The 11,028-nt window shown below is 39.3% G+C and overlaps 1 pseudogene; it reads right to left on the minus strand.

Annotated features, from left to right (window-relative positions):
• Positions 1 to 5,666: 5,666 nt before the first annotated feature.
• Positions 5,667 to 9,174, minus strand: LOC101049963 (chromobox protein homolog 1 pseudogene; annotated as a pseudogene).
• Positions 9,175 to 11,028: the final 1,854 nt, after the last annotated feature.

Below are 11,028 nucleotides of genomic sequence, written 5' to 3' on the forward strand. Positions count from 1 at the left end.
GCTTTTGGTGTGCTGTTCCAATCAGTTTGCCAGTATTTTATTAAAGATTTTTGCATCTATGTTCATCATGGATGTTGACCTGAAGTTTTCTTTTCTTGTTCTGTCTCTGCCAGGTTTTGGTATCAGGATGATGTTGGTCTCATAAAATTATTTGGGAAGGATTCCTTCTTTTTGTATTGTTTGGAATAGTTTCAGAAGGAATGGTACCAGCTCCTTTTTGTATGTCTGGTAGAATTATTCTGTGAACTGCTCTGGACCTGGGATTTTATTGATAGGCTATTAATTGCTGCCTCAACTTCAGCCCTTGTTATTGGTCTATTCAGGGTTTTGACTTCTTCCTGGTTTAGGCTTGGGAGGGTCAAAGTGTCCAGGATTTATTCATTTCTTCTAGGTTTATCAGTTTATGTGCATAGAGTTGATTGTAGTGATCTTTCATGGCAGTTTGTATTTCTTTGGAATCTGGGGTAATATCCCCCTTACCATTTTTTATTGCATCAATTTGATTCTTCTCTCTTTTCTCTTTTATTGATCTTGCTAGCAGTTTGTCTATTTTGTTGATCTTTTCTAAAAACGAGATCCTGTATTTATTGATTTTTGAAGGTTTTTTTGTGCCTCTATCTCCTTCAGTTCTGCTCTGATCTTAGTTATTTCTTGTCTTCTGCTAGCTTTTGAGTTTTTTTGATCTTCTTCCTGTAGCTCTTTCAATTTTGATAATAGGGTGTTGGTTTTAGATCTTTCCTTGCTTTTAATGTGGGCATTTATTTTTATAAATTTACCGTAGACACTGCTTTAAATGTGTCCCAGAGATTCTGGTATGTTATGACTTCATTCTCACTGGTTTTGAATAACATCTTTATTTCTGCCTTCATTTCGTTGTTTATCCAGTCAAGATTCAAAAGCCAGTTGTTCAGTTTCCATAAAGTTGTGTGGTTCTGAGTTAGTTTCTGAATCCTGAGTTCTAATTTGATTTCACTGTAGTCAGGGACACTTTGTTATGATTTCCATTCTTTTGCATTTACTGAGGAGTGATTTACTTCCAGTAATATGGTCAGCTTTAGAGTAGTTATGATGTGGTTCTGAAAAAGATGTATATTCTGTGGATTTGGGGTGGAGAGTTCTGTAAATGTCTATTAGGTTTGCTTGGTCAAGATCTGAGTTCAAGTCTTGGATATCCTTGTTACTTTTCTCTCATTGATCTGTCTAATATTGACAGTGGAGTGTTAAAGTCTCCCACTATTATTGTGTGGGGGTCTTAGTCTCTTTGTAGGTCATTAAGAACTTGCTTTATGTATCTGAGTGCTCCTGTATTGGGTGGATATATATTTAGCACAGTTAGCTCTTCTTGTTGCATTGATCCTTTTACCATTATGTAATGCCCTTCTTTGTCTCTTTTGATCTTTGTTGGTTTAAAGTCTATTTTATCAGAGACTAGGATTGCAACTCCTGCTATTTTTTGCTCTCCATTTTCTTGGTAAATCTTCCTCCATCCCTTTATTTACAGCCTATATGTATCCTTGCACATGAGATGGGTTTCTTGAGTACAGGACACTGACAGGTTTTGAGTTTTTATCCAATTTGCCAGTCTGTGTCTTTTGATTGGGGTATTTAGCCCATTTACATTTAAAGTTAATATCGTTATGTGTAAATTTGATCCTGCCATTTTGATGCTAGCTGGTTATTTTGTTCATTAATTGATGCAGATTTTTCCTTTTGTCAATGCTCTTTACCATTTGGTACATTTTTGGAGTGGCTGGTACTGGTTGTTCCTTTCTATGTTTAGTGCTTCTTTCAGGAGCCTAACTAGAGCAGGCCTGGTGGTGATGAAATCTCTGAGCGGTTGCTTATTCATAAAGGATGTTATTTCTCCTTTGCTTATGAAGGTTAGTTTGGCTGGATAGAAAATTCTGGGTTGAAAATTCTCTTCTTTAAGGATGTTGAATATTGGCCCCCACTTTCTTCTGGCTTAGAAGGTTTCTGCTGAGAGATCCACTGTCAGTCTGATGGCTTCCCTTTGTGGGTAATCTGACCTTTCTGTCTGGCTGCTCTTAGCATTTTTTCCCTTCATTTCAACCCTGGTGAATTTGGCAATTATGTGCCTTGGGGTTTCTCTTCTTGAGGAATATCTTTGTGGTGGTCTCTGTATTTCCTGGACTTGAATATTGGCCTGCCTTGCTAGGTTAGGGAAGTTCTCCTGGATAATATCCTGAAGAGTTTTTTTCCAGCTTGGATTCATTTTCTCCATCTCATTCAGGTACCCCTATCAAATGTAGATTAGGTCTTTTCACATAATCCCATATTTCTTGGAGGCTTTGTTCATTTCTTTTTACTCTTTTTTCTCTAATCTTACCTTCTCATTTTATTTCATTGAGTTGATATTCAATCTCTGATATCCTTTCTTCTGCTTGGTCAATTCAGCTATTGAAACTCGTGTATGCTTCATGAAGTTCTCATGTTATTTTTTTCAGCTCCATCAATTCATTTATATTGTTCTCTAAGCTGCTTATTCTCATTAGCATTTCATCAAACCTTTTTTCAACTGTCTTCATTTCTTTACATTGGGTTAGAACACGTTCTGTTAGCTCACAGAAGTTTGTGATTATCCATCTTCTGAAGCTTGCTTCTGTCAATTCATCAGAGTCATTCTCCATCCAGCCTTGTTCCCTTGCTAATGAGGAGTTGTGATTCCTTGGAGGAGGAGAGGCATTCTGGTTTTTGGTATTTTCATCCTTTTTGTGCTGGTTTCTTCCCATCTTTCTGGATTCATCTACCTGTGGTCTTTGTAGTTGGTTACTTTTGGATGGTGTCTCTGAGTCGACATCCTTTTTGTTGATGATGAAGTTCTTTCTTTCTTTTTTTTAGTTTTCCTTCTAACAGGCCCCTCTGCTGTAGGACTGCTGGAGGTGTGCTCCAGATCCTATTTGCCTGTGGATCACCTGTGGTGGCTGCACAACAGTAAGGGTGGCTGCCAGTTTCTTCTGTTATCTTTGTCCCAGAAGGATACTGCCAGATGTCAGCCTGAGCTCTCCTTTATTAGGTGTCTGTTTGGATATACGGGGGTCAGGGAGCTGCTTGAGGAGACAGTCTGTCCTTTATAGGAGCTCAAGTGCTGAGCTGTGACTTCCATCATTCCATTCAGAGCTACTGGGCCAGTACATTTATGTCTACTGCAGAGGAACTCATAACCACCTTTTTTTCCCAGGTACTCTGTCATTGGAAGGTTGGGCTTTACTTATAAGTTCCTGATGTGCTTCTGCCTTTTTTCAGAGATGCCCTGCCCAGCAGGTACATAGCCTAGTCACAGTCTGCCTGCAGAGGTGTTGCTGAGCTGCCATAGGCTCTGCCCACCTGCTGTGTGAATTTCCTGTGGTTTTGTTTATAGATAGAACTGCCTCAGTAATGGCTGTATGCCTCAGTAATGGTGGACTGCCTGTGTAATGGCAGACTGTCTCGGTAATTGTGGATTTCCTCAGTAATGGCAGAGTGCCTTGGTAATGGTGGAATTCCTCAGTACTGGCAGACTGCCTCGGTAATGGTGGAATTCCTCAGTAATGGCAGACTGCCTCAGTAGTGGTGGGCTGCCTCAGTAATTGCAGACACCCTTCCTCCCACAGAGTTGGACTGTCCCAGGTCCAGCTGTGCTTGCTGTGAAACTCTTAATCCAGAGTGTTTCAGATTGCTGGTCTTTGTGGGGGTGGGACCTACCAAGCCAGATTACCTGGCTCCCTGTTTCAGCTCCCTTTTATTTAGTTGAACGGTTGACTCTGTCTCCCAGGCATTTGAGGCACCAGTTGAAATGGGTGCCCAGATCTGTGTGAGTTTTTGTGTGGAGACCTGCTGTGCTGGCTGATACAGCCATGCTGAAGACTCATGGTGCTTTTTCACCCAGGAATCTCCTGGTCTTTGGGCATTAAGACTCATTTGGAAATGCAGTGATCACTCACCCTCTGCATTCTCACTGGGAACTGCACTCCAGAGCTGTTCCTCTGTGACCATCTTGGATTGTCTCCCCTTGATTTTTCAAATAACCAAATCATTCTAAAGGAACAGTACTTCTGGGGGAGTTCTGCCCAAGAAACTTCTTGACCCAGTATTTTCTGTAGCACGCTTTTTCTTTCTGCTTAAACTGATTTTACCTATGCTGGACCCTCCCATTTTCTTTCTTTCTTTCTTTCTTCAGTTCTTTATTCATTAAATCTTGCTTCCTCAGCCATGGAAACCTTAATACTTTCTTCAGCATTTAGCCTTGCTATTCCAACTTATTCTTTATATATAAATCTATAGTTTTATTAAGATAAAAACTGACAGTGTAGTATGAAGTTTAGATTTAAACAAAGTTTTCACAGAAATCTAACACATGCCTAAAAAGATTTTACAATGTAGCTCTAGATGCAAGTCTAGACAATATCAGGAACTGTTGGATCTCTTGACTCAAGACAGAGCATTTTGGGTATGTTACTTCTTAGGATTTCTTTAAAAAAGGATGTGTGTGTGTGTGTGTGTGTGTGTGTGTGTGTGTGTGTGTGTTTTAAAGTGAACCACTGCCCAGTATGAAAGTTTAATCTTCTCCTGGGACCATGGTTTTTTAAGTCACCCAACTCTTGAATCAATTCAGAGAAACTTGTGCTGTCAGTGACTGAACCCTGCCACCAATGGTTTCAGAGTTCAAACCTCAAAAAAAGAGAATAGCTCCAAGAGTTCTCCCCACTAAGAGCATAGGCCCTTGTCTTTCCCTACTGTCTTATCTCCTCCACCACCCTCTTCCTCTTCCCCTACACCTCAGCCAGTGGCTTGGATGAACAAGCTGATATTTATAATTTTGTTATTGGAAAAGAAAGGTCTTCTAATTTCAGGAATTAGCATCTCTGAGACAGAATGATATGCTTGTACTGTATACTTTCCAATAAAAGACCTTCCCTCCTCAGTCAATTTCCATTTCCAAAATGGCAACTTTGGTAACTTATGAACTAGCTTAGTCCTTTGTGGGGAACAGCAGTAAGTTTAGGCAGGAAACACCTTGGCTTATAGGTTTCAGACATTCACAGCTTTTAAACAGTCTCTCACAGTCCTTATTTATAGTGCCAATGACATTTTTTTGAAAAGTAAAATATTCTGGACATAGAAGCATATCATTACTTGTCTGTTCCTTCCATTGCTTCACCATTTCCCCTTTCAGGCCCCCAAATTTAATCAAAATGATGCTACCCACCTCCCTTTCTCCCATTCCCATCCCTCCTTCCCCCAAATAATACACCAGTAATAGCCAAAAACTACACACATGCTATGCTGTAAAAATGCAGAGTTAACACTATTGGGAAGAAGGCTGTGGGTTGTGGAGATGCTCTTTGAAGATCTACAGTATTTTTTTGCTCTCCCACACACCCAATTCTGCAAGTTTTGTCCTTCATAGAAGGCCCTTTGCTTTTCTCAGCAAAGTGCAGAAAAGGTTGCCTTGAAACACTTATCCCCCTTCCCCTCCACTGGGATGGGTGTGCAAACTATACAGCTTGGAACGGCTTTAAAGCACTTGGGCTGCTGCAGGGCACAGGACTATACTGGCTCTTCAAAGGACATCTTCTCAAGGCACCTCTGTGGTGTCAAGACAAGTAGAACTCCTTCCCTTCCCACTTGAAACCCACAGTCAGATGTGACAGGGGCTGGTAGGAGAGTTAATTCTTGTCCTCTTTTTTGTCATCATTCTCCGAGGGGTAGGAATGCCATGTCAGCCTTTCCTCATAGAAGGATATGACAACCTGTGGGCACTTGACATTGGCTTCCTTGTCAGGGACCAGGTTAGCCTCGTCAGTTTTTCCATTTCATTAGGAACATGAGCTGTCCACTGGAGTCTGTAGCTCCAATAATCCGCTCCGGCTCTAAACCTCGAGCAAAGCCTCATGGCTTTTCTGACTCTTCGTTCTTCTTCTTTGGTTTGCTCTCCTCTCCCTTATCTTCAGAATCAGAATGAGCTTTGCGCTTGCCTCCCTCTGATTTATCTGTCTCGTGCTGTTTTCCACGACTGCAGAAACTCGGCAATGAGGTCGGGGCAATCCAGATTCTCTTCTGGCTCCTATGTGTTGTCCTCATCTGAGAACTCCTTCCACTTTAGGAGGTACTCCACTTTGCCCTTTACTTCTCAACGGTCGAGAACTTTTTCCACCACATATTCCTCTTCCTACTGTTCTAGCACCTCCTCCACTTTCTTCGTTTTGTTTTTTTCCCCGCTGTGCCCGCCAGCTTTCTGGTATAATGGGTGACGCTGCTCAGAGCAGGGCCCAAGAGCCAGAGAGGAATCGGTGCTGCGCTACTGGCGCGTGGCGTCGGGGCAGGGCGAGTGACGCCAAGGAAGGCAGCAAGCCTGGTGGCCGCAATGGAGCACTCACTGGAGCGGCGCACCGCAGGCCCCGGCCAAGGGCCCTCCCCTCAACCGAACCTATTCCAACTTACTCTTAAGGAAGATCTTGCCTTCTTTCCTCATATTGCCTGTGTGTAGAGCAAAAAAAATTATTTATGATTGCTATAACACCAAAATCAAAATCAAGGAAAGTCCTGAGTTTTGGAGTGAAATTAGACACAGAAATGAATTCAGGCTAGTCTTTGAAAAATTAAAATAGTATTAAATGTGCAAGCATAATACTGAAATCATGGTATTGGAAAAGAAGTCTTAATACACATTTCTTTCATTCAAAAAGCATTTAATTCTTACCATGTCTCATTGCTAGGTGCTAGGGTTAGAAAATGGAATGTCAGTGTTTTTCAAAGAATGGTATGTGCAATTTTTGGATTGAAAATCTCCTAGCAATTTTGAACTTGGATGGGCGAGAAACTGTGTCTTGATCTGTTTGTGTTACTGTTTAGCACTGACAGAAATTTTTGCAGAAAAACAGTTCTCCCTTTCAATTAAACAAAAATACAAATGATTATTAAGTGCAACCATTTGACTGTCTCATAAAGTTCTTTATGGACAAATCTGTGTATATTATTTTGCATTTTTCAATTCTATTTTATAGAAAAGATAAAATCTTTGAAAAGATAACTGAAATGGAAATTAGGCAGCACCACTGTCCTGCTCCTTTGGGGGTTAGCATGAGCCAGGCAGACATGGATTCAAATCCAGGCTCCTCAGATTTACACACTATGCGGCTTTGGTTTCCCAAACCAGTTTGTTACCTGCAAGGGGGATAAAAATAATAATGAAAGTATTATAAGTATTAGAAAAATAAGTATATAAGAGAATATATGTTACCAACATTCAGTATTTACAGTTTTCCTACCTCCCCTGCTCTCTGAGGACAAAGAGACAAAAATGCAATATGAAGAGTCATGGAAGAAAAGCAGTCAGACCTTATGAAAAAAAAAAAATCCCAGGGTGGTTGCACGTGGAGGGAGAGATATAATGAGGAAAGGGATGCATTGTGAGGAAGGGATGGTCCAGGGTGGTGTATAAACAAATAGCATGCTGGAAAGACACATGTGGATGAAAAAGTGAAGTCTCTCTTAGAATAATAAATTTAGAGTGTATTGGGAGTTTAGGGGTATATTTTATTATTGTGAACCACTATGTTGGTTTAAATTTGTGATCCAGCAATAAATAACTGATAACATAACCAAAACAACTCTTGTTGCAAGTTAGATTTATTGACCTACAATATTCTGTTCCATAGAGCACAGAGGATATTAATAAGCGAAAATATTTTAACAAGCAGAGCAGATAGGATTTTAATTAGAATTTCTGTGTATACTTTAAATGTTTGGGATAGCAGTGAGTGAGGAGTCCTCTTTGGACTATGCCTCTTTAAAATGAGGACCATGCAGGAAAGGGAGAATGCTTGTTAAGGAGATTGCTATTCTGAATAATTTCAAAGCTAAGGTGGGACTTTATCTGTACTTGACATAAAAATAATTGCCCTAAATATGAGTCAACATGCTTTTTCACTGTGAATGTCAAAATAGTGAACTTTCATATAAAAGGGATAATGAAGACCTAACACAAGCAGCGCTGAGACAAAAGCAAGACATTGGAAAAATGTTTTATGTCATTACATTGAAGAAGTCTAAGAAAAAAATTCTTACCAAATTACTATACGGAAATTGCCATTTTAATGCAACCTTTAGTAGACTCCCAATTGCTCATGAATTGGGAGTTCTGTCTACATGGGACCAGAGATTTACTGGTGGAAATGAAGACTAGCTCCATTCTATTTTTTTTCTCTGCTTGAGTACTTGATCCTAACTGATGTTTTGGGAGCAGGAGTGCTCAGGTATGGAAACCAACTATCTGACCAATTTCAGCCAGAAACTGGAGATATATTTAGGCATGTTTTGCTAATGGACTAAAAGAGACTTTGGGTAATGGTTAGGACATGCCTCAGCCACTGCAGGAATGACCAGATTCAAAAGCGGAGATGCAACCACTTAAACCTTTTCAGGGACTCAGCTCATTGGCATCCCTGTCCTGGAATCTGTAATGGGGAAGAATTGGAAGGCATGTACCACCTTAAAACCATGCATCAGTGAGCAGTGTGCTTCTAACTTCATGTCCTCAGTAGAAAAATACTTTCTATAGAGCATCTAAAATGGGGCTTGCAAGCTTAGAAGTGTGTCCAAGCCATATTTGCCAAGAAAGACAAAGAATCAGGAATTAATAAAAACAGAACAGATGTCATTTCCTCTCTCAGGAGACATCTAGATATACTCCTTTGTCCATTTCATCAAAGCATGGAGAGGAAAGGAAACAAACCCTGAAGCCAGAAAGATTAAAGACATCTGAAGACCTTTGAGTCTGACATAGTGGGCAGAGGTGAGCAGGTGAGCAGGGATAGCTTTACATCTTGAAGGCTGACTCCTAGGCCAGTCTCAGAGGGCTTCCTATTCAGCATGGGGAAACTTGGAAGCCAGCCTGGGGCCTATAAAGGAGACCACAATCCCTATGAAATTTCCAATGTGCCAGAGTGGGAAACAGGCAGGGCCACTGGACTCATTTAGCCACTTTCTACATTTCTCAGATCCTACTGATGTGTAAGTGGCATGGATTGCAAAAGGTGGAGGCTAGAACTGGTTTCATCTTCATTTTAGCTGATTTAGAAGATGCAACTGGTGGCTGCTTACCCATGATGGATCGTTTCTTCTCCATTTGGAATATGGAGTCCTGTGCTTTGGATAATTTCCTAGCTCCCCCATTTGCACATTTTCTAGAAGAAGCTGTGATAAACTCCATCAGGCTTCATCTGGTTGCATATCCAGAGGCACCTGAGTATTAGATATACAATGGCTTTAACAGCAGAGATTTCTAGCTTTTTTATTCTTTTCTAAGAATCACTAATCTAACTCCTAATTGGGCACAGAAGCTCAATACTGTATATATAATTAAATATTTCTAATAAAAAAGGAGTATGAGGAAGAATTATTAAAGGTAGTATAGTATGTGAACTAGCTCAAAATATAAAACACTGGTAATTGTGTCTCAAATACACTCTAGAACTAAATGTGTTCAGCTTTTCTCTCAATGTGCTCAGCTTCTGCTTTATATGTATTCAAGCACTATGAAAAGCTCATTTCAAAGTGATGGGATTACATTCAAAGAGATAAACACAAGGTGCTTGCCAAACAATATTTTTAAAAAGAATATGCACTCGTGAAATGTTATTTGCTGTATAACATTTCTGTCAATGACAGACCACATATACAGCAGTGGTCCCAAAAGATTATAATGGAGTTGAAAAATTCCTGTTACCTAGTGACATAACATCATAACACAGTTAATTACCTCTTCTATATTTGGATATGTCTAGATAGCACAAATATTTACCTTTGTGTTAAAAATGGCTGTAGGATTCAGTCCAGTAACATACTGTATGGGTTTTTGGACTAGGAGCAATAGACGGTACCATATAGCCTAGTTGAGCAGTAGGCTATACCATCTAGATTTGTGTAAGCACACTCTGTGATCTTTGCGTAATGATGAAATCATCTAATGACGTATTTCTCAGAACATATCCCACTCGTTAAGTGATACATGACTATATATTGTGTCTTTATTTCCATTGTCTAGAAACTTAAATTTGTGATTGTGATTCAGACAATGGAAAAGAATGAGTTTCATGCCAATCATTTCTTGTTCGCCTGTCACCCTCTGCAAAAGAGACAAACATATCCATGACATTGAAAACATTATGCGCCGGAAGTTTTTCTGATACATGCAAAGAAGATGCTTTACATGTGTTAACTCAGAATTTCATTTCTATCTCCAGAGAGCAATAAATAACTCATCTGGCACTCACAGAACAACTCATTGGACTTTTGGATACAGCTAATTACATTTTATGTAGTAATTTTCCCCAAGAGAAGCAACATGTAAAAAAGAAACAGATAAATATCTATTACCTTAATAAAAATGGCCATTAATAACTTAATAAAATTCTGTTAACAAGATAATTCTATTGGCAACAATATTCATTCATCAGGAAGCAGCCAGAAATGACCCAGTTATGATAAGAGATTACCAAGAGCATATCAATGGAAGGTTCTCCTTTCAAAGCATGATTATAAATTACCCCATTTCAGGACATAGTTAAGGATTCTACAGCAGGGATCAAGAGCTTGAGAAAATTATCATCAATAAAAAAAGTATGTTGTTTTTAAGATGTATATTGTTGTGCATTAAAATGCACATCTTAATTCAATTTGTGAAAATACTCATAATCAACTCTAATGTGTTTTCAAAAGCTTCATGGAAAGGGTTAAGTCCAATATGCTCCTAGGATATAATTGAAGCAGCTGCAGAAGAACTTAATATTATTGATTTTCTTAAAGTATATAATTTCTACAAATTGTTAGATTACCATATGCATAGATTACAGCATCATAATGCCAGTGGACTTTAGGCAAAATTTCAATGCAAATTGTGATACAAAGCCATGATTATTGCATTTATAATGACAAACACTGAAGAGAAAAATTAAAATAGATTTTATTTGATCAAGCAAAAGGTTCAGATCAGCAGGGTTTTTTTTGTTTGTTTGTTTGTTTGAGATG

Source organism: Saimiri boliviensis, chromosome 4 (genome assembly GCF_048565385.1).
Source record: "Saimiri boliviensis isolate mSaiBol1 chromosome 4, mSaiBol1.pri, whole genome shotgun sequence".
Lineage (NCBI taxonomy): Eukaryota > Metazoa > Chordata > Mammalia > Primates > Cebidae > Saimiri > Saimiri boliviensis.